The sequence below is a fragment of the Bos taurus genome, chromosome 20 (genome assembly GCF_002263795.3).
Source record: "Bos taurus isolate L1 Dominette 01449 registration number 42190680 breed Hereford chromosome 20, ARS-UCD2.0, whole genome shotgun sequence".
In the NCBI taxonomy this organism is placed as follows: domain Eukaryota; kingdom Metazoa; phylum Chordata; class Mammalia; order Artiodactyla; family Bovidae; genus Bos; species Bos taurus.
This window is the reverse complement of record NC_037347.1, coordinates 56,919,575-56,946,969: the sequence shown is the minus strand read 5'-3', so window position 1 is coordinate 56,946,969 and position 27,395 is coordinate 56,919,575. Positions and strand designations below refer to the sequence as shown.

Sequence of the window (27,395 nt, the reverse complement as noted above, 5' to 3'; positions counted from 1 at the left end):
CCCTTACTAGATGCCTTAATCTTCACCAGCTTCCTTTGACCTGGCATTTCTCCAAGAAGTTGGCATCTTCTCTGAAAGCTCACTGATATTTAAACTCTGTATAAAGAGCTCTCAAAGCTATATTAGCTTCCTGTGCTTTGGTTGGTCACTCAGTCGTGTCCTACTCTTTGCGACCCCATGGCTGCAGCACACCAGGTTTACCTGTCCATCACCAACTCCCAGAGCTTGCTCAAACTCATGTCCATCAAGTCAATGATGCCATCCAAACATCTCATTCTCTGTCATCCCCTTCTCCTCCTGCCTTCAATCTTTCTCAGCATCAGGGTCTTTTCTAAGCAGTCAGTTCTTCCATCAGGTGGCCAAAGGATTGGAGTTTCAGCATCAGTCCTTGGACTGGTGGATCTCCTTGCAGTCCAAGGGACTCTCAAGAGTCTTCTCCAACACCACAGTACAAAAGCACCAATTCTTCGGCACTCAGCTTTTTTTATGGTCCAACTCTCACATCCATACATGACTACTAGAAAAACCATAGCTTTGACTAGAGAACTTAGCTTTGAAAAAGCATAGCTTTGAGAACTTCAAAACAATAAAATAACACCTTAAAGGCATTTTTGATTTGTAAAGGATCATATTGAATTTTTTACAATTTCAAAAATAACCAAGCATTATTTTCTTCCTTGGTCTCCTTACCTTTAACTTGGAAATACAGAAGGGCTTTTTACCTGACAGGTTGAAGACATATAAATATGTTCCATCACTGTGTACATTGGAAATTCTAAACCTGACTGACATCTGGAATGCAACTGAATCAGCATGACCTGACAGAGCTACCCAAGCTTTACAAGGATTTTGAATAAAATCAGCTCTGATTCCCCTCTGCTGAAAATCATCTGTTTTTCAACCAAACTCACATATTAAATATGATTTTTATGACCTCTATTATATTATACCTTGCCTTGAGACTAGGCATGCAACTTATCTGCATCTATTTTTTCTTATGCTAGATTGTAACCTACTTGTAGTTTGAGCCTATTTAAATGAATCTTTTATCTGCATATACTATGACCGCTGACACTTAAAAGTGAAAGTGAAAGTTGCTCAGTCTGGAATTCTCCAGACCAGAATACTGGAGTGGGTAGCCTTTCCCTTCTCTAGGGGAATCTTCCCAATCCGGGGATCGAACCCAGGTCTCTTGCATTGCAGGCGGATTCTTTACCAGCTGAGCCACAGTAGGAGTTCAATAAATGTGTACTAAATAAGTAAATGGGCTTCCCTGGTGGCTCAGCTGTAAAGAATCCACCTTCGATGCAGAAGACACATATTTGATCCCTGGGTCAGGAAGATCTCCTGGAGAAGGAAATGGCAACCCACTCCAGTATTCTTGCCTGGGAAATCCCATGGGCAGAGGAGCCTGGCAGGCTATAGTCCATGGGGTTGCAAAAGAGTCAGATACAACTTAGCGACTAAACAACAACAAATTAGTAAATATTAACAGAAACTTTGGGTCAAAAAAATGACCATTTACTTGTTAAAAGTTATTGATAGGGAGACTTCCCTGGTGGCCTAGTGGGTAAGATTCCACTCTCCCCATGCAGGGGACCAGGTTCAACACGTGGTCTGGGAACTGCATCCCACATGCAACAACAGGAAACATGCAAGGATGCTGTGCCGCAGCTTGGCTTCAGTCTTTCCTGCTGAAGCATTCCTGACTTGAATCCTGGTTTCTCTGCTCATGGAATCCTAGGGTCTCTACTTTTCCCACAGGGCCTCTTCCTAGAATGGGATCACTGGTCTGTTTCCCTGTATCTTAGAAAAGTACATGTTCTGACAAGAAGGGCAGGCAGCTCCATGTTTATACCAGGTCACCAATTTCATCCCCAATTCAACTTCAATCCAGCCCTTTTCCAGACACTAAGGTTTTCAGGAAAGGACCATGACTGACTGTCTTGACGAGGAGCTTTTGACTAGTCACTGAAGCACCTTCAACAGAATTAGGTGGTTATGGGTAAACAGCAACTCCCCAAAAGAAGAACAATGTTGCTCTCAGGGGAATGGCTGCTTGGCAGACACTACCAGATGCCAACTCCCCCCACACTGGAATTTGACGTCTAGCCCATACAGTTACAGTACTTGTGAGATCCTTCCTCCTGTCCAGCTGAGCTCTGGAACTTAGACCCTCCACAGCTAAGCCAACACCACCAGACTACAAGCCAAATGATACAGAAACGCACAACTGAGAGTGATAAACTGCAGCTATAAGCAAGGGTTCTTAAATGCAGGCAGTTTTAAATAAGTGGAAACTCAATACAGTTAAAGAAAAATAACTTTTGATATCATGAGCATGAGTTCAGCATGCTGGGGGTGTGTGTGTGTGTGTGTGTGTGCGCCCACATGTCTGTGTGGTGAGGGGATAAGTGGATGACTGGGTAGGGGATCTCACAAGTGATGGGTATCATCAGAAAGAGAGTGTGTGCAAACCATAAAACACTATCTTTTTGTGCAATCAATAACCAGCAAGTGACAATTTTTGGTAATGCATTTTGAGAGGTAGATGGACCCAACCTCAAAAAAGCCCTAATCCAACTAAGAAGATAGGCATGTATGTATAAAGATGTTACATAGATTAAAAGTCATATAGGAGGATTAAAAGTGTTATGGAAGTACAGATATAAACAAGTCTGCATGCAAAAGATTATTCATCCTAAGAAAAAGTTTCTCAGAGTGGGTCATTTGAGCTGGGCTTTGAAGGCTAGACAGGAGTGTGCCAGATGTGCTCCATATCAGCAGCTAACTCAAGAGGTTAGAGAAACTGATGTGAATCTTAGACTCAAGTGTGAGGACTATAGAAACAAGGAAAGATAAGGGAGGATATGATTCAAGTTCATAAAAATTAAGATGGTGATGAGAAGGATAAAAGTAGACCTACTACATACTGAAATACATCTTCTTTTAGGAAAAATGTCACTATATCTAGAATTTAGATCATTTGGTAGTTTAGTCACTAAGTCGTGTCTGACTCTTGAGACCCCATGGACTGTAGCCCACCAGGCTCCTTGTCCATGGGATTTCCCAGACAAGAATACTGGAGTGGGTTGCCATTTCCTTCTGCAGGGGATCTTCCTGACCCAAGGATCAAACCCAGGTCTCCTTCACTGTAGGTGGATTCTTTACCAACAGAGCCACTAGGGAAGTCCCTTAAATCATTTAATTACCAGGAAGTCACTATTCCATCAAATGCAATCAGAATCACAAGAACGGGGAAATTAGCAAATCAGCCTCCAAAAACCAGTGCGATCCACCCCACACACAACCACATGAAAACCCATTTATAAATGCTTCCACTTTCCTGTCAGGTGAGACTACTAGATCTGTTATATCTAATTTTGAATATAGTCCTAAAAAACATGCTTACCTACTTTCTCTGTCCACAGCAAATCACAGATAACAATCTTGGAAGCGTCAGCAGAAGAGCACTTTCAGGAAACAACAGCTAATCATCTTCATGAAGAAGCAGACCCAGTAATTTTTAAATTAATTTAATTTTTAAATCTCTGGAGTAAGAGTTTATTTCAAAGCAAACAGCTTGGGACTTCCCTGGTGGTACAGTGGATTAGAATCTGCCTGCCAATGCAGGGGACACAGGTTCGATCCCTGGCCAGGGAAGGTCCCACCTGCTGCAGAGCAGCTAAGCCCTGTGCCACAACTTTTGAGCCTGTGCTCTAGAGTCTGTGCTCCCCAACAAGAGAAGCCAGTGCAATGTGAAGCCCATTCTCTGCAACTAGAGAAAGCCAGTGTGCAGCCACAAAGACCCAGTGTAATCAAAAAATAATTTAAAATAAATAAAAGCACACAGCTGTATAGGCAATGTAGTAACCCCCTAGAGGTCTTTCTACTCTTTCTGTGCTCAGTTGCTCAATCATGCCCAGCTCTTTTCGATATAGCCTGCCATGCTCCTTTGTCCATGGGGATTGACTCATGCAATCACTGGTAATATTAATGAAGGTTGTGACTATCCAAGAACAGTTTACAGCCTGGGCCATGTATGTTGATTAATCTGCAAGGCATGATGAGACGTGTTCTTAAGACTCCCTTTCAATAGAGTGAATTACAAACGTTCACCACTTGAAATAACCAGATTAAAAAGTTTCCTTATCCTCTTCTGTGCAGCCCCCTGTGCCTCCCTCCACCCTCAAAGCCAGGCTGTGCTGTGTCACCCCAATCGCACTGTGCCCTCGTGAGCCAGTACCACCCATGCCCACTTACTCTCCCTACTGGAAGATCACAAGTTGCTTGAGGCCAGATCATTTATATACATATACATATAAAGTTTATAGATAGTTCCCAGGGCTTCGTACAAACGTATTCATACATAATGGTTATTCAAAAAAGTTTTATATGAGGAATAAGAGAAAAATGAGGCTTCTGTAACATGTTTAAAGAAGATTTATGTTAAAAATGAATGAGCTTCCAATTACATGAACAATTCTTTTGCACTTACCAGTGATAAGTAAAACTGATTGATCATTTACCAGGTCAGGCATTGGTCCAAGCACTTCACACGTGTTCATTTGTTTAATCCTCAGCACAGTCTGTGAAGCAGGTACTATTACCTGAGTTACATTGATGAGGAAAGGGAGGCCAAGGAAATCTACCTGTAACCATTTAGGCAGTTAGTGAGAAACAGAAACAGAAGTTGCCTTCACACCCTGGCAGTCTGGTTCCTACGCCTATGCCCTTCAAAGCTCAGGTACTTGCCTCCTGTGTTATCTAATTTATTGCAGACCCAAAAAGAAACTTGCAGCTGCTAGAGGTGGATAAGATCATTGATGTAGATTCATCAGTTTGAAAAAAAAAAATACAACTCTGTTTTTAAGTTACTCTTCTACCTCTGTTTTTGTAAGTTCACCTTTTTTAGATTCTATATATAAGTAAGATCATACATAATTCATCTTTCTCTTTCTTTTTTCATTTAACAAATGCTCTCAAGGTACATCCATGTTTTTGCAAATGGCAGGATTTCTTTTTCTTAAGGCTAAATAATATTCCACTGTATATTTAGATGACATTTTCTTTATCCATTTTTCCACTGATGGGCACTTCAATGGTTTCCATATTTGGGCTATTGTGAATAATGTTGCAATGGACATGAGACTACAGAGTTATAAGATAAACTGAGGCATATTAAAATTTTTAAGAGTTGGAGTGAAAATTGATTTAACATCCAATCTGGCATATAGAAAGGAAGGATCTGTACAAAATTAAAGACTTTTATAAGCAGAAGGAAATAGGAACAAGGAAGTTATATCAGGTTAAAAGGGGGGAGGAGGGTTATTGCAAGATTACTTTTCTATAGGGAATGGCAGGAGGCTATCAGGCAGATTACCCAACTATTACTGATCAGATCACTTCTGATTGCCTGGTTTAAATTTTCATTTTTGGAAGAGCTGAAGCTGTAATGAAGTCTCAACTTGGTGACACTGAGTTAAGCCTCCATTTGGTGATGCTGGACTTTAGCATAAGTAACTTCATCTTGTTCCTGCTGTCTTGTTTTTTGAACAGAGGTACACTTGACTGTCATCTACATTTTCACATTTTTGCTCCTGAGTAGCAAGGAAAGTGGAAAAGGCAATGGCAACCCACTCCAGTACTATTGCCTTGAAAAACCCATGGACGGAGGAGCCTGGTAGGCTGCAGTCCATGAGGTCGCTAAGAGTTGGACACGACTGAGCGACTTCACTTTCACTTTTCACTTTCATGCATTGGAGAAGGCAATGGCAACCCACTCCAGTGTTCTTGCCTGGAGAATCCCAGGGATGGGGGAGCCTCGTGGGCTGCCGTCTCTGGGGTAGCACAGAGTCGGACACGACTGAAGCGACTTAGCAGCAGCAGCAGCAGCAAGGAAAGTTATATGCCAGACCTTTTGAGATTGATAGCATGAAGTATCATAACTATACTCTTAAAATTGTTTCTTGATACTACTGGCAGAGAGAAAATAACAGCAGTGGAGGGGCACTGAGTTGAGTAAGAACGGCATTTCCTGCTGTAACGCTGACCTTAAGCAATAAAAAACAGACAGTTATCTCACCAAACAGATAATTATCTCACCAGCCTTTACTCCAGGGGCAGCAAAGAAACGTCATTCAGAAGGTGCAACAATGGCCAACCACTTACAAGACTGGTAGAGCAAAGGAGAGGAAGCTTTTTATACAGGAAAAAGGGAATTTGGGCGGGGCTGTTTAAAGGAAAAGTGCATTGGAGGAAACTGGGATTTTGAAACATGGTGGGTTTTCATTGGCTGAGCTGAGATAGCCTCTGATTGGCTAAGCTGTTGCCAGGCAAGGAGAAAATCTTTATTCCTCTTGATGGCAGTAGTAAAGTAGTGTCACTTCTTGCCAGAGATGCAAGAGATGTATGTCTCTTCCTGTTGGCATCTATACTGATGTCTAGTGGTACCTGCATGATGGGCTTCACAGGTGGCGCCAGTGGTAAAAAAAAAAATGAAAAGAAAAACCCGCCTGTCAATGCAGGAGACATAAGAGATGCTGGGTTGGGAAGATCCTCTGGAGTAGTAAGTGGCAACCGACTCCAGTATTCTTGCCTGGAGAATCCCGTGGACAGAGGAGCTTGTCAGGTTACAGTCCTTAAGGCCTCAAAACAGTCAGACACGACTGAAGTGACTTACCGCACTAGCACCTACCTGCAGGGCAGTTCTCCCTTCTGGGTCTCCTGACTTCATTTTAAGGAGATTTCCCTTTATTGATTTTCACAAACTTTCTCTGTGTACTTTCTGGAAAAAATAAAAATTCTGCTGTAAAAGATCTATTCATTATAATGTTTCAGAGAATTTATGAAATCTGTAAATCATGATTTACAGAGACAGAAGCCTAAAACTTAACCCCATCTCTGTTTCCTCAACAGGGAGAAACTTTGCCCCCACCTCCAGGTGAGATACTTGTTCATGACTGAAGGTATTTTTGCTTGTCACAACTCGTGGGGTACTGCTGTTGGCAGGGGCCAGAGATGCAGCTGAATATACTACAGTACACTGTAGTGTTGGAGAAGACTCTTGAGAGTCCCTTGGACTGCAAGGAGATCCAACCAGTCCATCCTAAAGGAGATCAGTCCTGGGTGTTCATTGGAAGGACTGATGCTGAGGCTGAAACTCCAATACTTTGGCCACCTGATGCGAAGAACTGACTCCTTAGAAAAGACCCTGATGCTGGGAAAGATGGAAGGCAGGGGAAGAAGGGGAAGACAGAGGATAAGATGGTTAGATGACATCACCGACTCGATGGACATGAGTTTGAATAAGCCCTGGGAGTTGGTGATGGACAGGGAAGCCTGGTGTGCTGCAGTCCATGGGGTCGCAGAGAGTCAGACATGACCGAGTGACTGAACTGAAATGAACGCAGAACAGCCCCTGCAACAAAGAATTATCTGGCCCCGAATTTTAATAGTACCAAGACAGAGAATCCCCACCCTAAAAATACCCCAAGATCTGAGTAAAAAACAGTTATAATTGTTAAAGTAACTCTAAAAAGGAAATGATAAATTATACAAAAGAGGATATTCTAAAAAAATTTTAGAATTAAAAAAAGATTAAAATTAGAGTTTTTTAAATATTGAAAGACGTAGAGACAATTAGGGGAAAAGGACAATGTCCAAAGACTAATTGAACAGGCCATGCATAATACAAGAGCATATGCTTAAAATAAAATGCTAATTTAAAATAGATTAAAGAAATGCGTGTGCATGAGGTAACTCAGAAGAAACTGGTGAGAGTTACTTCCTTTCAACTTATTTTCATCTTTTCCAATGCTCAGTGAACAGACTTCCCACTGATTTCAAAGAATATTTTGGTTTTGAGATTAGCTTTATGGAAGCTAAAAATTGGTCTTTAAAAACCATTAACTCCTGGTCCTGTAGATTTTGAAATTCTTTAAATAAAAGAACATGCTACTAAACAGCACGTGCAGTGCAGTGCTCATTCACTAAGTCATGTCTGACTCTTTGTGACCCCCATGGATTTTAGCCTGCCAGGCTCCTCAGCCCACAGGGTTTTCCAGGCAAGAAAACTGGAGCGGCCTGCCATTTTCTCCTCCAGGGGATCTTCCCGACCCAGTGATCAAACCCCCATCTCCTACACTGGCAGGTGGATTCTTTACCGCTGAGCCGCCTGGTAGACAACAGTGATAGTTAGGGGAATGATGGGGCTTCTGTGGGTACTCAAATGGTAAAGAATCTGCCTGCAATGCAGGAGACCCAAGTTCCATCCCTGGTCAAGGAAATGGCTACCCACTCCAGTATTATTGCCTCGGAAATCCCACGGTCAGAGGAGCCTAGGCAGGCTACAGTCCATGGTGTTGCAAAAGAGTCGGACACAGCTTAACAACTAAACTACAAGAACAACAAATAAGTAAAGATTAATAGAAACTTTAGCTCAAAAAAACAACCTTTCATTTGTTAAAAGTTATTGATAGGGAGACTTCCCTGGTGGCCTCGTGGGTAAGACTCCACTCTCACCATGCAGGGGGTCACAAAGAGTTGGACATGGCAGAGCAACTTTTACTTCACTTCATGGGAATGATACCTATTCCCATATTTTTAGGAGAGGTGTTTGTGATGATTAAAAAAAAAAAAATCTGACTAGTATAGGAAAGTGTTATCCTAATACAATTAGTTTAAAACCAGAAACAAAAGGAAAAAAAAAAAAAAAAACCTCAGTCATTAAAAAGGTCATATTAGTAATTCTTAGACAAAAAGAAAATATTTAATATGATATAAGTTGCTTTTTTCAAATCCTATCATTTGTGTGTGAAGAGGATCAAAATATGCCACCCCAAAATATGTTTCTTTGGCATACGGATGATCTTGAGCTGGTTATTTTTAAGAAACAGCAGACGCAGGAAAAACTCTGAAAACCAAGTTGTTCTTTGTAAGGTACATTTACATTTATAAGGGAAATCATATTTAAACATGTTTCCCTCTCTGTGGGCTTCCCTGGTGGCTCCTCTTCCCTGGTGGCTTCCCTGGTAAGAATCTGCCTACAATGCAGGAGACCCAGGTTTGATCCCTAGGTTGGGAAGATGCCCTGAAGAAGGGAATGGCAACCCTCTCCAGTATTCTTGCCTGGAGAATTCCATGGACAGAGGAGCCTGACGGGCTACAATTCATGGGGTTGTGAAGAATCAGCCACGACTGAGCAACTAACACTTTCACTTTTCCTTCTCTGTAGTAGGAAGAGAAGAAGGATTCTAAATCTCTAGAAACTCTTGTCAATGAAGAAGGTGATGATCGGAATCTGTAAAACAAATTTACCCTGTTCACTATGCTTTCCCCATAACTGTACTCTCCCCTACCCACACACATCTCTCTTTTGTCTTTAGTTGAAGATGGTACTTAAGGTGGTGGATTGGGCCATTTCAAGAAGTTACTCAGTTTTCTTGGATATCTTAAATGTACACGAGAGGTATTTTGTTGTTATTTGTTAGTCGCTCTGTCGTGTCCAACTCTTTGTGACCCTATGGACTGTAGCCCACCAGGCTCCTCTGTCCATGGGATTTTCCAGGCAAGAGTACTGGAATGGGTTGTCATTTACTCCTCCAGGGGATCTTCCCAACTCAGGGATCAAATCTGACTGTCTTAAGTCTCTTGCATTGGCAGGCAGATTCTTGACCACTAGAATGACATGGGAAGCCCTCTAGTCCTTCCAAATATTATGGCTCAGCTAAGGGTCTACTCTACAGAGAGTATTTTGATCCTTTATATCATATCCTTCTAAAATATACTTTTTATTGGAGAGGTGATATCATATATTTCATGGATGTCTCATTTACTTGTTTTCTCCTAGGGTATTCTTTTCTCTTTTTTCTGTGTTTGTTTGTTTGTTTTGGGTTTTGTCTTTTGTTTTTTATGGGAGAAGGGGAGGCAAGGGTTATTATCAATAATGTTTGTATTGGCATCAATGAAGAAAAATTTTTTTTGTATTTTCTGATTATATCCTGAAGAAAAATCACTAAAGTAGAATCCATGAACCAAGCAGTATAAAATTGAGGCCATAATGGTATTACCAATGGAAATAGTTCAAATGTAAAACCAAGCTACAATTACTCTTTAGAAATGCCAAAATAACTGAGTCCTCATTTTCAGATGGTTACCTTGTTAATTCCATAGTAGCATTTATGATGTCATTATTGCTATCCTGGAGGATAGCAGACTGCCTTGGCTCTTAAAGCATTTTCTTGTGACATGACCAGGTCCATTATGTCCTTTATGTTCACATCTGTTTCATTAACTTCCTCCTCTTCTCTCTCCTCGTGTGCAAGAAGAGACCGTATTTTTCTTGAATGTCCCAGATGGTTCTGCTGTGAACTTTGAGATTCTCAACAGTTGCTGGCTGTGCTTGTTGAGATAGGTCCTTGACCTTGGCTTCCTCCCAAGCTTTGTAGGTATCGAAAGTTGGATCCATGTGGGCAGCTTGGTTCATCAACAGTGAAAATTAAAGAACCAGAGAGAGAGAATCTAGCCAGGGAGGAAGTCAATCTTTTTAAACCTACTCTTTGAAATGATATCCCATCACTTTGGTTGTATTCTGTTTGTTAAAAGCAAGTGTGAATCCAGCCTACCCTTTAGGCTTTTTCTTTCTTTTTGTTGAAGTAGAATTGATTTACAATATTAATTTCAGGTACACAACATAGTGATTCAATATTTTTCAGATTATACTCCATTTAAAGTTATTATAAAAATATGGTCTATATTCCATGTTTGTGGGTGTGAGATCCCACATCCCTTGTCATGCCCTCAGGGACCTGGCATATTAGGAACCTTGCATCTTGGAATCATCTCCAGTCCAGGGCTCATTCCCAAGACCTCCCATGTCAGAGCCCTTCCTTCACAGTTCCAGAGGCAGTGACCTGAGAATTGATTTCAGAAGCAGCCTCTCTCTAGGGATGGAATTGGAGGGGTGGGGGGGGGGGGTGGGTTGCGGGGAGAGAACAACAATTCTTTCTCAACTGTTGCCTTTTCAATATCTGGCATAACAGCAGTACCCATATTTTCTCCCAGTTCTGCTCTTTTTTTTTTTTTTTTGTGGCTCTGTAAACTCAAGTTACAATGTGGTCGGGTTGTAATTTCTCAGTGCTGTTAGCATTTACTATTAATTGATCACCAACTGCTTTGTATGTTACAGAATTTTTGGTTTTATGAAGCCACTGACACCCCCACTGGCTTTTCAATATCTCATGGATTTACTTAGATATTTCTTATTTTAATAGAATTTGAGAAAGGCAAGTAATAACTCTGCCTCTCATTATGTAAACTGGACCAGAATTCAGAAGTTCTTTATGGACTAAAATTGAAAGAAAGTGAAAGTTAGTCACTCAGTCGTATCCAACTCTTTGAGACCCCATGGACTGTAGCCCACCAGGCTCCTCTGTCTATGGAACTCTCCAGGCAAGAATTCTGGAGTGCGTTGCCGTTTCCTTCTCCTGTGTTCAAAATGAGGCTCCATCGCTTACCTGCTGTATGACCTAGACAAATCACCGTGCCTGTTTTCTCATTTTCAAAATGTGGATAGTAGGGCATGGTGTTGCCACATAGAGACCTTATTCAGGACACTCCATAAAAGCTACTGTTGTTATTATTATGTCTGTCATATATGTTGTAAAAGTTGTCTTTTACTTGTAATACTGTATGTTTGTGTGTACATAGATATAGGAGCATGTACATATCTTTATGTGTTTCCATAATAAAAATTAGCACTTATATATGCTTACTATGTACCTTTTAGGTGCTTCACATATATTAATCTATGTTTCAGAAAAAGAAGCCACACTGGAAATTAGAAAATATTTTAAACTGATAATGAAAACAGAACCTAATACAACTTATGGGGAGCTTATACCATTATGTCTCCTCATTAGCCATCGCTGGTGTCTTAAAAGTGTTTTAGTTTCTGTTCATTTCTTTTGAATGTAGTTTCAATACGCTGAATAAGCCTCAGGCAGAGGGTTTATGAGCTATTACTTTATTAGGAATTACCATTCCCAGGAGCAGGAATGAGGCTCGGGGGAGTGAAGCTGGAGAGATGGGAGAGTCCTTGTGAGCATGTGCTTTATAGATGGATGCCTGTAGGTGTGTTCACTCCAAGCCCAGGGTCCACCCTAAGGAGCTGTGTGAACTGCAGCTCCTATGGACACTCTTTGGCAGGGGGAGCGGTGGGAGGAGAAGAGAATAGCACATTCTTTGGTGAAGAAGGGAAGATACCAGTTTCTATCTTCTTTTTTATTTATTTAATTTTTATTTTTTTTAACATCTAAAACATTTTGTATTGGGGTACAGCTGATAAACTACATTGTGATAATTTCAGGTGAACAGTGAAGGGACTCAGCCATACATATACATGGATCCATTCTCCCCCAAACCCGGCTCCCATCCAGGCTGCCATGTAACACTGAGCAGAGTTCCATACGGTATACAAGAGATTTTTGTTGATGATCCACTTTAAATATAGCAGCGTGTACATGACCTTCCCAAAGTCCTGAACTATCGCTTCCCTCCCTGACCTCCAGCAACCATGAGTTCCTTTTCTAAGTCTGTGAGTGAGTCTCTTTCTGTTTTTGTAAGTAAGTTCATTTGTATCATTTCTTTTGAGATTCCAGATATAACTTCTTTTTCTCTCTGTGATATTAGTTCCTCGGTTCCCAGCCTTGGCACAAATCTAACCCAATAAGCTCCTTTCTATGCGGGAACTTGGTCCCTCAAGTCCAAGCTGCTTCAGCTGTCTCGGAGGCCTTCAAACAGAATCCCTTTTTCAATTTATTCATCTTTTCTTGTTCTCAAAGAAGCATGTGGCACAGATGATGTTTTATGTTAGTCCCTCAGTTGTGTCTGACTCTTTGCAACCCCATGAACTCTAGCCCTCCAGGCTCCTCCGTCCTTGGGATTCTCCAGGCAAGAATACTGGAGTAGGTGGCCATTCCCTTCTCCAGGGGATCTTCCTGACCAGGAACAGAAGCCGGGTCTCCAGCACTGCAGGTAGATTCTTTACCATCTGAGCCACCAGAGAAGCCCGCATAGAGGCATGGGTCTACGCAAACCATACCATTGGGGTCAGATGTGAACATTTACCTGTCTGTTTTGATTTGTGAAGGTTTTTCATTGCTATTTCCCATATATAATGAAGAGTTTTAGTTTTGATTAACTCTTGAGCTAAGAATCTTTAGAAAGTATGTTGGGTTTTGTTTTTGCTAGCTTTTCATTGCTGGTGCTCTGACACTTAGGGGGTTAAACCTACAACATAAATTATCTCAGCATTTCTGTGGTTCAGGATTTTGGGTAGGACTCAGCTGAGTGCCTCTGGCTAAGGACTGTCCCACACTGCAAGCAAGGTGTCATCCAGGACCAATTTACCTCTAGATTCCATGGGAAAAGGACTTGCCTGCAAGCTCACTCGTGGGAGTGTTGGTAGAATTCCATTTTCCCAAAGGATATTGAAATGAGGGCCTCAGTTCTTCCTGCTGCTGCTCTGAGGGGTCTTCAGTTCCTTGCTGGGTGGCAGCTCAACAGGGCACCTTGCTGCATCAACCAAGCCAGTGAGAAGAGCCAGAGAGAGATAATTCAGCAAGAGGGAAGTCAGTCTTTTGTAGCATACTCTGGAAAGTAATATCCAATCCATTTTATTGTCTTCTGTTTGTTACAAGCAAATCCCTGGGTCCAGCCCACACTCTGGGTTTTTTTCTTTCTTTCTTTTTATTGAAGTATGATTGATTTACTCTACTATATTAGTTTTGGGTGTACAACAGTGATTTGATATTTTTATGGATTATATGCCATTTAAAGTTATAAAATATTGACTCTGTTCCCTGTGCCTTACAGTAGATCCTTGTAACTTATTTACTTTACGCATAGAAGTTTGTACCTCTTAATAAAGGCTTTTTCTATGTTTGAAGAATCTGTCATTGTATTTGGAAAACACTGCAAACTGACTGAAGCGACTGAGCACTCGCACACACACAAAAACCTCTACAGAAAGTGAAAATGTCAGATGGCACGTATTCACTACCTTCCTGGTGGATGGCATACAGGTACGTGAGTGAGTGCTTGCTCAGTCGTGTCCAACTCTGTGTGACCCCGTGGACTGTAGCCCACCAGGCTCCTCTGTCCATGGGATTTCCCAGACAAGAATACTGGAGTGGATGCCATTCCCTCTTTCAGGTGATCTGCCCAGATCAGGGATCAAACCTGAGTCTCTTTCGTCTTGTGCATTGGCAGGTAGATTCTTTACTACTGCGCCACCTGGGAATCTCCTACAGGTACATGATCTACGCTAATTCACTGCAAGGTAACCCTGCAGATGCTGAAATTAAGGCATCTTACAGGAAGAAACAGGGTGGCATAGGAGGGGCAGCTGCATTCAAGTGCCCAACACAGCAGTGAGGTGGAAGTGTTTCAGATCCAACATTCAATACTTCTGCTGTCCAAGCTGTACTATCTTTGCCTGATTACCTGCCTACTGCCTGGTTACCTAGACTCCAAGCCTGATTCTGGAACCATCTTGGAGATACTGTAAGCTAAACAATATTTTTAAGTAAATTTCTTTTTTGTTAAATTAGCCAGAATAATTTTCTTTAGCTTCCAGCAAAGAAAGCTGAGTGCTCAAATGCCTTCATTATCATGGTATTCCATTCCATCTAGCATCTTTGTCAAAATCAGCAGCTCTCCATCTCTGCTCTTCATCTTCCATTTTCATTCCTTTTTTTCTTTGTTTCTGGGGCTCATCCTGTATTTTTGTCCTTTCCCCAGTTTATTCTAAGATATATGTGTGTGTGTGTCTTTCATCTGTTGATTTGTTTTTTAGCAGTATCCATTGGTCTTTAAAGGACAACTTCTATAATTTTATCTTTGTGTTGTTTTCAGTCCTCCCCTTCACAATCAGTTACTTCTTGTTTCCAACTGCCTCTCAGGTGTAATCCTATTCATGTTAGACTAGGATTTCCATCCCAGCAATATCCTATTTCCAGAATTTATCTACACTTAAATTTTATGGAGCATGAAGCAAATGTTTCCCCAAATTAATCTTTGTTTTCCATGAAATTGAAAGTGTTCGTTGCTCAGCCATGTCTGGCTCTTTGCAACCCTATGGTCTATAGTCTGCCAGTCTCCTCTGTCCATGAAATTCTGCAGGCAAAAATAGTGGAGTGGGTAGCCATTTCCTTCTCCAAGGGATCTTTCTGATCCAGGGATTGAACCCAGGTCTCATGCACTGCAGGCAGATTCTTTGCCATCTGAGCCACCAGGGAAGCCCTTGTTTTTCATAGTAAATTTTAAAATGCAGACTCTTTTCCTGTATATCCTAAGTGCTGTGTTCCTGACATCTAAAGTGCAGAATTTTTTCATAGATCTATTCTTGTAAGAATAAATTCTACTTCAGGGAACTAACTGTCCACCTGGTTGCTGCTAGAATCTTCTCAGATTTCTCCTAGAAAGCATGATGATCTGTATGGCCCTAGCAAACTCTTCTTTAAAAAAAAAAAATTAGATTAAATCTAAGGGCACAGAACAAATACAGTATATTCTTTATAGTGTTGACTCCCAGATAGGAAACTTCAAACATAGGATATGTTGCTTATAAAATAGGTTAACATATTTTTAAAAATTATACCACAAAATGATCAATGTAAGCTGACAAATAGCAAACTGCAAGACATATAGCAATATTCATGTAGAGATTGTTTTTAATGCCAGAAACATATACACAATGACTACTATAAATATTATGGATTTATTACACTGATAAGAAAGAAATCAATAATCTTATAGACATGGAAAATGTCATAAATAGATAATTCACAGAAAAGGAAATGTAAATATATTACACTTATAAAAAATATATTTACCTCAAAATAAGAGAATTTCAAATGAAATACAATATGGATTTCTTATCTATTGTTGCTATTATTGTTATTCAATCACTGCTGCTTGTTCCAACTCTACAAGCCCATGGACTGCAAAACACCAGACTCCTCATTCCTCTAGTATCTCCCAGAGTTTCCTCAAATTCATGTCCACTGAATCAGTGATGCTACCTAACCATCTCATTCTTTGTTCCCTCCTTTCCTTTTTGCCTTCAGTCTTTACCAGCATCAAAGTCTTTTCCAATGAGTTCGCTCTTCACATCAGGTGGAGCTTCAGCTTCAGCAATAGTCCTTTCAATAAATATTCAGCACTGATTTCCTTTAAGATTGACTAGTTTGATCTCCTTGCAGTCCAAAGGGCTCTTAAGAGTCTTCTCCAGTACCACAATTCAAAAGTATCAATTATTTGATGATAAGCCTTCTTTATGGTCCACTCTCACATCTGCTCATGGTTACTGCAAAAAATGTAGCTTTGACTATATGAACCTTTGTTGGCAAAATGATGTTTCTGCTTTTTAATATGCTGTCTAGCTTTGTCATAGCTTCCTTCCAAGGAGCAATCATCTTTTAATATCTTGGCTATAGTCACTGTTCACAGTGATTTTGGAGTCCAGGAAAATAAAACCTGTCACTGTTTCCACTTTTTCCCATTTTATTTGCTATGGAGTGATGGGACCAGATGCAATGATCTTCGTTATTTGAATGTTGAGTTTTAAGCCAGCTTCTTCACTCTCCTCCTTCACCCTCATCAAGAGACTGTTTAGTTCCTCTTCGCTTTCTGCCACTAGAGTGATATCATCTGCATATATGAGATTGTTGATATTTCTCCACACATTCTTGATTCCAGCTTGTGATTCACCCAGGCTGGCTTACTCTGCATAGAAGTTAAATCAGCAAGGTGATCATATACAGCCTTGTTGTACTCCTTTCCCAATTTTGAAACAGTCTGTGGTTTCAGTTCTAACTGTTGCTTCTTGACTTGCATACAAGTTTCTCAGAAGGCAGGTAAGGTGGTCTGTTACTCCCATCTCCTTAAGGACTTTCCACAGTTGTTGTGATTCACATGGTCAAGGGCTTTCATGTAGTCAGGCAGAAATAGATATTTTTCTGGAACTCTGTTTTCTCCATGATCCAAGGAATGTTGGCAATTTGATCTCTGGTTCTTCTGCCTCTTTGATACCCAGCGTGTACATCAAAAGATTAAAACAACTTAAATTTGCACCAATAGGAGCATGATAAAATAAAATAAATCATACATTATATGATGGAATATCAACACTGAAAACACTGACATAACTCTGGTCATTCAAACATAGAATAATTGTTAAGATGTATTGGAGATAGTAGAAAAGAAAACGGTGTCCTGGAGAGTTTTTATATCTGTTATCACCTCCGAGAAATAAAAAGGAAATGCCCACCTGGATGCTGGTGTGTTGATTAATTAGGATACAAGAAACAAGTCATATTGTTGACCCTTAGCAAAAGCACTGTGAGGCAGGTGGGCAAGGGTGGTAGATAAGAGTTCTTTTTACTCTGCGCCCTCTATAACATTTGATATTTGATATTTGTCCATAAACATGATTTCAAAAATACAGCAATCAAAGTCTTAATGAAAGTGCATAATACAGTCGTCCAGGTTGTTTTTTATATACAAGTATTTCAACTGTTTTGCTTGTGTATTTTAATGGTAAAAATAAGAGGCAGAGGGTAGCACTAACATATACACACTGCTGCTGCTGCTAAGTCGCTTCAGTCGTGTCCAACTCTGTGCGGCCCCGTGGACTGCAGCCCACCAGGCTCCTCCGTCCCTGGGATTCTCCAGGCAAGAACACTGGAGTGGGTTGCCATTTCCTTCTTCAATGCATGAAAGTGAAAAGTGAAAGTGAAGTCACTCAGTCGTGTCCGACCCTCAGTGACCCCATGGACTGCAGCCCACCAGGCTCCTCTGTCCATGGGATTTTTTAAGGCAGGAGTACTGGAGTGGGTGCCCCTGCCTTCTCTGGACATATGCACACTACCATGTGTAAAACAGACAGGGGGAAGCTGTCATGTAGCACAGGGAGTTCGGCTTGGTGCTCTGTGATGCTCTACAGAGGTGGGATAGGGGGTGGGTGCGAGGCTCAAGAGGACAGAGATACAGGTACACTTGCAGCTAACTTACTTTGTTGTACAGTGGAGACTAAGACAACATTGTAAAGCAACTAATTCAATTTTTTTTATTAAAAAAATTAAGGCAGGAATAATCATGACCTTTACATTTGATCCTATGATTCTCAAGTAATTTTATAAACCATATAGAGGTCAACTTAAAAAAAAAATAACAAAGCCAAAATTATTTTCAGAGGTATCTTGGCAGTAAATTCATTAGAAAGGAAAATAGCTTTTAAGAATAAGAGCCAATACTCAAATGTTGGTCTTTTGACACTAGCATTAATTTAGAACTTGAGAAAATGATATTTTAAAAACCTGTCCAATCCAGTGTGTACATGGTAGATTCTTTAGCTTCTTTGCAAACTATCAAGTCTTTGATCTTTGCTCTGAAATAATTTCACTTGTGTTGATTTCATATATTAAAAAAAACTTGATCTTAATCTCTCATTTTCTTTCATTTCTTCCTTTTTAACCAGTTGAATTTATTGCATTTTTTCATCAAGTGGAAATGTCTCTTTATTAAGACTGCTGGACTGAGTTCATAATGTGCAGTTAATCTATAGCAGTCTTTAAAATAATATGTCAAGATTTTAAAAAGATTGGAGTTTTATGAGTAAAATTGGCTGCTTCATTTGCAATGTTGTATTAAAAGGCCTTCAGGTAATTTTCCTAAGAGGCTAAGAATCAATTGAGTTAAAAAGACACAACACTTTGTATTTAATGGTGCTGGCTTGTTCACATAGTTCAGAAATATTTTTGCTCAAATAAATGAACAATAATTGAACAATAATGAACAATAATTCCCACTGCAGTGGGAATTCAAAAGGAGTTTATTAAATCAGTTTCTCTAATTTTTGTATAGGTTTTGTTCCAGTCTTAAAATTTCTAGCATTGTTGACTCCAGTCACCTAAGTTTATAATCCCCTCACTTCTCTTAACTTCGCCTCCTCTTCTCTGTCCTCCCTGATCTTCCCTCAAAAGGAGGAGCATCTCCATAAGAGATGGTTCATTCATTCAACAAGTATTTCTTGCATGTTTCTGTGAGTAGGCTTCCCTGATAGCTCAGTTGGTAAAGAATCTGCCTGCAATGCAGGAGATCCCAGTTCGATTCCTAGGTTGGGACGATGCCCTGGAGAAAGGGATAGGCTACCCGCTCCAGTATTCTTGGGCTTCCCATGTGACTCAGCTGGTAAATAATCCACCTGCAATGCAGGAGATCCCAGTTCGATCCCTGGGTTGGGAAGATCCTATGGAGAAGAGAAAGACTATCCACTTGAAAGGTTGTTGTTGAATCACATGAAGACACCGGGATTCTTGGCCCCCTGAGGAGAATTCAATCCGGGGCCAGAGACGAGGCTTGATCGCTCAGAGCTTTTGTGTAATAAAGTTTTATTAAAGTATAAAGGAGATAGAGAATGCTCCTGACATAGGCATCAGAAGGGGGCAGAAAGAGTACCCCCTTGCTAGCGTTAGCAATGAAGTTATATACTCTCCAATCCAAAGAATGTCTGGAGGTTGTAAAAACCTCACCAGACCTACTCCCATCATTTACATTTTAAGATAACAGAATTAGCCAGAAGGTTTAATCCAGAGACTGTCCTTAATCCACAGACTGTCCTCAGGCAGGATACATTATTGTTATATAATCCTAAGGAATGTAGAGAAGGAAAAAGTTTGTCCTTTCTTCCTCCTTGAGAATTCCAGACCCCTCTCTCCTTGGGGACCCCTAGATTCCTTATTGACCTGCCTAGGAAATGACTCTTTCACACTCCAGTATTCTAGCCTGGAGAATTCCATGGACTGTATAGTCCATGGGGTTGCAAAGTGTTGGACATGACTGAGTGACTTTCACACTTCTGTGGGTGGCTCTCAGACTCAATGACCACAGTGTAAACAAAACTAATTTGTTGGCTTGTATTACAAGGCTTAGATCCTAGAAGGAAGAGCAACAAATACACAAGGGTACTGATTTTAGATAGTGATGCGTATCTGTCTTCCATTAGTGAACAATCCCCAAATTTAGTAACTTAAAATGACACCCACTTATTGGTTCATGATTCTGTGCATCAGCTGTTAGGGCAGAACTCAGCTGGGAAGACTTATGTGCACCAGGAATTATCAGCTGGTTCAGGTATATATTTGTAGTTAGATGGAAATTGCCTGTATGCTCACAGTTGGCTTGGGTTGCCAGGACATGTCACTTCTCCACCACGTGGTCCCTCCAGAAGACTAACTCTGGCTTATTCCTGTGATGCTTTCAGAATTCTAAGCCCAGCAAGGGAAGGCAAGACCTAATACACAAGGAATTTGCTCTATTAGCCAAAGAGATAACTAGACCAAGGCCATGGTTATTATGGAGAGTGACTAAACAAGGGCATAGACTAAGAGAGGGAAATTATTGCAACCATTTTTGCCTCCCCAGCCCCCCCCAAAAAATATATATATATATATATATATTTATATTGCTTGTATGTCATGTACCAAGGATCTCAGATTCAGGCATTTGTATGCAGGTCTGGAACACTGGCTACCATGAGGTCCTCCTTACATTTTGCTTCTAAGTATATATATATATATGTATATGTATGTATATGTATATATATGTATATGTATGTATATGTATATAAATTTTCTTGCCCATTGGAAAATCCTGCCTTAAATAACTTTAAGAAGTTATTATTATCATTATTCTTAATATCAGCATTATTCAGGGATTCTCAGGGAGTTAGACACGCTACCAGGCACTGGGAATCCCCAAAATAGGAAAATTACCTTGAAATATTTCACAGGCTTTTTTTTTTTTACCACAAAGTAGATGCTACCCACATCTAGAGAGTTGTTGCATCAAGATTGTGGCTTCAATATTTCCAGATCTTCTAGGGATTCAAAACAAGCAGAAGGGTTATTTTTTTTAATGTGAAATTTCCTAGTTTTTGGATGTTGACAACTTGTTCAAATATTTTTTAAAATACACTATAAATACATTTTAAAAAATAAAGTGAAATACAACTACAAATCCAACATGGCTAGTTGGTAACCTTAAGGGATCATGGAAACTCTTGGAAAAGAACTTATACTGATGGAGGGCAGACTGAAGGCTCAGAGATTTGGTGAAAGGACAAAAGGCCCAGGTAGAAGGGCTGGTTCTGAGCACAGCACTGAGTCTTTCTCTCAGATTGGTCTCAGCCCAGCACAAAAGGCCTCACAGGAGTCCTCCTAAGGGAAGGACAATACAAGATTCAATACAAGCAAACAAACTGTTCTCCATAACCTCCATGGGCACCAAGAGCTCAGGGAGTGAGTATCTCTAATGAGGACATTGGTGGCCCCAGCTCAGTGCTCTTAGCATCAATAAAGACTCTTGGCCTTGGTGTTCCAAGGAATCAGCAGGAGCAAAATCTAACTCTTTCTGACGGGTCCACATTTCACTGATTGGTTGCTTGTCAGTTGGAACAGAGATTGAAGAAGTGACCTTCTCAGGCTTCCTGTTGGGAGGAAGCTTTTCCCCTGAAGTATGTTCACTGAGTCCATTCCTTTCCCCCATCTGATCTGATGTATATTCAGGACTCTGACCTTTAAAAGCATGAACTGCTAAACACCCCCCTCTGCTGTACCCCCAACCCCAGATATCTGTTTATGCTTCCATTTCTGTTGCAATAAATTATATTTTTCAAAGCTGTGCCATCCACATGCTCTAACACTATGTGACTTTGCCAGCCCCCTATCATTGAGCAGAGTCTGTTCCCTTCCCTTTTGCATCTAGACTGGGCTTTTTCAGTCTCTTGTCGAAAATGCGATGGAGAGAAGTGACTGTGCTGGACTTAAGAAAGGCCTTGAAGCTGCTGTCTATATCTCTTGCTTCCCTGGGTCTACTGGAAATTTCTCAACATCAGCACTGTTGGCATCCTGGGCTGAATAGTTATTTGTTGGGAGGAGTGGGTGAGAGCTGTCCTGCGCACTGAGGATGCTCAGCACCTTCCTGGTCTCACCCATTAGATGACAGCAGTACCGTCTCCCCACTTGTGACAACCACTATCAGCTCCAGAACACACTGTCAACTCTCCCCTGGGAAGGCAAGCTCACCTCCTGCTGAGAAACTCTGTTCTACGGGAAGCTAGCCGACACTGAAGAAGCTCGACTACTCCAGACCACCGTGCTGGAGACATCACGTGTAGGTGCTCCAGTACACAGTCCCAGCGGGAGCTCAGCTGTGCCAGCCACCATCACCAAGGTGCTAGGTTTGTGAGTGGAGCCATTCTAGACCCTCAGAGTGCTCCAGCTGCCGGCTGAGTACTACCGAGCATCTCAGTCAACATCACTAGGAGCAGAAGAAGGACCCAGCCGAGCGCTGCCTGAATTCCTTGCCTACAGAGTCTGTGACATTAAATTTTTAAAAAGACTCCTTTTTTTAATCCACTAAGTTTCAGGATAGTTTGTTATGTAGTGCTAATATGTTATGGAGCACCCACGGGCTCAGACAGTAAATAATCTGCCTGCAGTGCAGGAGATCAGAATTTGATCCCTGGGTGAGGGAAGACCCTCTGGAGAAGAAAGTGGCAACCCTCTCCAGTATTCTTGCCTGGAAAATCCCAGGCAAGAGGAACCTGGTGGGCTACAGTCCTTGGGGTTGCAAACAGTCAACGTGACTGAGCACTTAAGAGTATGATATGAAGCACCTAGGTAGATAAAAATGAGAAGTAATGATGTTTTGCTGTTTTTTTTTTTTTTTTAAGGTAATTAGTATTTAGGCTTGTCTTTGGATGTTTATTTTCATTTTCATAATTTTCTGTGGAGCAAATGAAGTTGGTCTTGCTCATGTAACACAAATCCATTGAGGGCCCATGTTGGTACCAGGAGTCATGCTGGATCTCAGAGACACTAGACAAATATGATAGCATTCAGTCATTGTGTGTGTGTAATTCCTTTTGTGTAACCTCTTATCTCACCAACATTCTCACTTTTGTGAGTTGGTGACCTTGACGTGACCTTCAATCTTCTAGGGTTTTTTGTTTGTTTGTTTGTTTGGCTTTCATTCATGCCAGTCTTCTCCCTGGAACTTACTTCTCCTTCTCCATCTTCCTAAATCTTGTCCACATTAGGGCCAAATCCAATACTACCTTCTTCACAAAACTTTATCCTGTCCATTAGATAATTACTTTCACCCCTTCTTTTGACTTTCACTTTTTTCTCCTCCTCTCTTAAGCTTAACGTTGCATATTATCATCCTAACTCAGCATCTGGCCTTTCCATCTACTTCATAGAGAAATGGAACCCATGAGCATTGAGTTCTGTTGGCTTGCAGCTTCCCAATCCACACATTCTCATCTGTGATACAAGCAACCTTGACTAAGGGTTCCCCAGAGAAACAGAACCAGTTGGAGAGAGGTGATGGATAGATAGATAGGGATTCATTGCTGGAATTGATTCACACAGTAATGGAGGGTGAGATAGCCCCTGACCTGCCCTGGAGAATCAGGAAAACCAATGATATAATTCAATCCCCATCTGAACCTCCGAGAACAGGGCAGGTTTAAGCCCTAGTCCTACTCAGAAGGCCTGAGAACAAGCAGAATCAATGTCTGAGGGCAGAAGAAGATGGATGTTTCAGTTCAAAGAGAAGGGATTCTTTTTTCGGTCTTTTTGTTCTAGTAGGAGCTTCAACAATTAGGCAATGCCAACCTGCCTTGCTGAGGACCATCTTTCAGTCCTCAGTCTGATAAACACCCAGCTCTTCCTGAGACACTCTCATAGCCACACCCACTCTACTAGCTCTCTGGGCATCCCTGAGCCCCATCAGGTTGACACATAAAATTAACCATCACATCTCTTTAATTCCATTTTTGTAGAACAACTTGCTGTCTTCAACTGAAAGTCACACCATCTCTGCTATGGATCCACAACCCCTGATCTTTGGAAGCCAGAGTCCCTTTTCCTCCAAAATTTCCACTCCCATTCTTTCCCTCTCATCAACTTTGGCTTAAAATAACCTGGGACTTCCCTGATGATCCAGTGGCTAAGACTCTGCACTCCCAATGCAGGGGGACTGGCTTCAATCCTATCACAAGAGTTCTTTCCAATTACTCTCTCCACTTTGAATCCCTCATTTACCCTTTAATCTTATATATAAATTTCCTACTTCCTCCCAGGTGGCGCTAGTGGTAAAGTACCCACCTGCCAATGCAGGAGACGTAAGAGACCTGGGTTGGATCCCTGGGTGGGGAATGATCCACTGGAGCAGGGCATGGCAACCCACTCCAGTATTCTTGCCTGGAGAATCCCACGGACAGAGGAGCCTGATGGGCTACAGTCCCTAGGGTTGCAAACATTTGGACACAACTGAAGCCACTTAGCACACACACACATTCCAATACACAGCCCTTAGCCCCATCTCCCATCCCACACTCATTCTATTAAAACTTCTTTAGAGGAAGATGGTCACTCACTTCATTGTCACCAAACAGCAGACAGTCTTCAGTCTCCATATCACAGTCTCTTGTGATCATTGACAGTTGCCCACCTCCTCCTGCTCACAGGAGGACACCATTCTCTCTTCACCTTTGCAAATCCCTCTCAGTCTTTGGGTGTTTTACTTCTCAGTGGGGAGAAGGTGGTCTCTTTTCTCTCTCTGCACATGTGTAAACCTTTTCTCACAAGAGAAGAGAATATTCTTGCTTCACTCCTCATGGGGTCACCTCAGTGTTCTCACTCTCATAGCTTCAATAACCCAAACAGCTCCCAATTCAATGCTTCCCAGTCCCAATCATGCTTCTGCGCTCTAAACTCCTAGGTTCAGTAGTCTGTTACAGAAACATACTTACTTGTCCCTGAGATATCTCAAAGGCTCCAAGTTCAAGATCAAACTCATGATCTGCCTGTTCAAATGTCCCTCCTAAGATCTCCAGGCTTCCCAGGAGGCTCAGTGATAAAGAAGTGAAAGGCATTCAGTCATGTCCAACTCTTTGCAACCCCATGGACTTTATATAGTCCATGGAATTCTCCAGGTCAGAATACTGGAGTGGGTAGCCTTTCCTTTCTCCAGGGGATCTTCCCAACCCAGAGACTGAACCCAGGTCTCCCACATTACAGGCATATTCTTTACCAGCTGAGCCACAAGGGAAGCCCTAGTGGTAAAGAATCCACCTGCAATGCAGGAGTCTTGGATTCTATCCCTGGGTTTGGAAGATCCCCTGGAGAAGGAAATGGCAACCCACTCCAGTAATCTTGCCTGGACAGAGTTGCCTAGCAGGCTACAGTCCATGGGGTCACAAAGAGCTGGACAGGACTGAGTGACTAAACAACAATAACAACAACAAAAGATCTCCACCCTGGGGACTAGCACTATTCTCATGAAAGTATCTGACAGAACCTCCATATCCTATCAATTACCAGATCCTAAGGATTCTGCCTCCCTTCGTTTAGTTCAGGTCCATCTACACTGACTCAGCCTTAGCTCAGACCCTCATCATCTCTCCCCTGGATTATTGCAGCAGCCTTTTTAATGAACCCCCATCTCCACCTTTGTCCTACCTCCAAATGTTCTCCACTCCACTGCAACATTTATCTTTCTAAAATAAACATTTGGTGATCTTGGTGACATGATTAGAAAATCTTTCTGGAGAAAGCAGTCCAAGTCCTCAGTCTGGCAGGTGGGCCTTCATGATCTGGTCCCTCTTCACCTTTCCAACTCCACCACTTGCTGCATCATACCCTGTATGCTGGTCACATATGCTGGTCACACTAAGGGTGTCTGCATTTCCCTGGAATGCATCATACTCTGGCATGTCTAAGACTTGCTAATGTGACTTTTTGCTCTATTATTTTTTTCTTCATATTTCTGGTATATCCTTCTGCCATCTCACCCCTTTCTTCATTGGTTAATCTAATTCAATGAATTAGACAAGCCAACAATTAATAGATCTTTACTGTATGGAGAAGATGTGTTTATAAGTCAGCATAGCAATGAAACTCTCAGGATTTATAGGGTTGCACAGAGTCGGACACGACTGATGCAACTTAGCAGCAGCAGCAGCAGCAGTTTTTCAGCTATTAAGATGATTCAGTATTAAAATACTTTCTCAGTTTTGTCCCCATAGAACTTAACATTTCAAAGTAGTTTTAGCAGCTGACATTATCTTGTTTATCTACTCACTTATTCTCTCTACACCTCTCCCACCCTGCCCTGGAAAATACACTCGGTGAAGCCAGGGCCCTCAGCTGTCTTGTTGCACTAGATCCCATACGCCCAGAAGAGAGTAGACCTCAAGCCATAGGTGTCCAATGAGAAAGTGAGTAAATGCTCAGTCTTCAAAGGCTCCAATCAGTTGTCAACTCTTTGGGTAGACTTTCCTGATCCTCACAAGGGAGGACAGATCATCTTTCGGGTGGCGCCGTGGATTCCCCGTGATGCACTTAGAACAGCATATGTAACTGTCAGTATGCCGTCTCTTCCCACAGTCCCACAGCAGGGACTCTGTCTCTTGTGTCTGTGTTGCTGTTTACTCACTTCAGTCGTGTCCAACGCTTTGCAGCCCTATGGACTGTAGCCCACCAGGCTCCTCTGTCCATGGGATTTTCCAGGCAAGAATACTCGCGTGGTTTACCATTTCCTCCTCTAGGGGAATCTCCCCAACACAGGGATCGAATGCACGTCTCCTACTTGGCAGGCAGATGCTGTATCTGCAGCTTTAAGCACAGTACCGGCATTCAGTACACATTCAGTAAATGTCTTAAGTAAATAACGCACTGCACTTTCTATGACTGCAGTCTGCATCCATTCTTTGTCTCCTTTGCTGCTGTTGTTGTTATCGTTCAGTGCTCAGTTGTGTGCAACTCTTAGCAACCCCATGGACTACATAGAGCACGCCAGGCTTCACTGTCCTTCACCATCATCCAGAGCTTGCTCAAACTCATGTCCACTGAGTTGGTGATGCCATCCAACCATCTCATCCTCTGTTGTCTCCTTCTCCTTCTGCCTTCAATCTTTCTAGCCCACAAACACTTTGGAGAATTGGAGCTTTTTTTCTAGAAATTCTCCCACTGTCTTTTACCATGCTGTTCACATCCTAGACATACAATAAATGCTGAATTAAATTACCATCAGTGTTTCATATGTTCAGAGAAACCTAAACGGAGCTCATCAAAAACAACGAGATGCTCATTTTTCCAGTGCTGACCAACATGGTGCCAGGATATGGAAACAGATGGTTAGTTGCGACTCATAATTGTATGGAATACATCCCTTCGAACAACAAATTGCTGTGGAAGCTTTGGCATCTAGTCTCTGCTTAATAGTTTGCATGCTTTCTGTTAGGATTTTGTACTAAGTTTCCC

At 41.6% G+C, this 27,395-nt stretch overlaps 1 long non-coding RNA gene across 3 annotated transcripts in view; it reads left to right on the top strand.

Annotated features, from left to right (window-relative positions):
- Window positions 1-27,395, top strand: part of LOC112442963 (uncharacterized) — a 159,994-nt gene that overhangs the window by 5,533 nt on the left and 127,066 nt on the right. For all 3 annotated transcript variants that reach the window (XR_003031189.2, XR_009491987.1, XR_009491988.1), the window contains exons 2-3: window positions 3,432-3,519; window positions 6,919-6,943. This is a non-coding gene — a long non-coding RNA (uncharacterized lncRNA). The remainder of the gene's footprint in view (window positions 1-3,431; window positions 3,520-6,918; window positions 6,944-27,395) is intronic.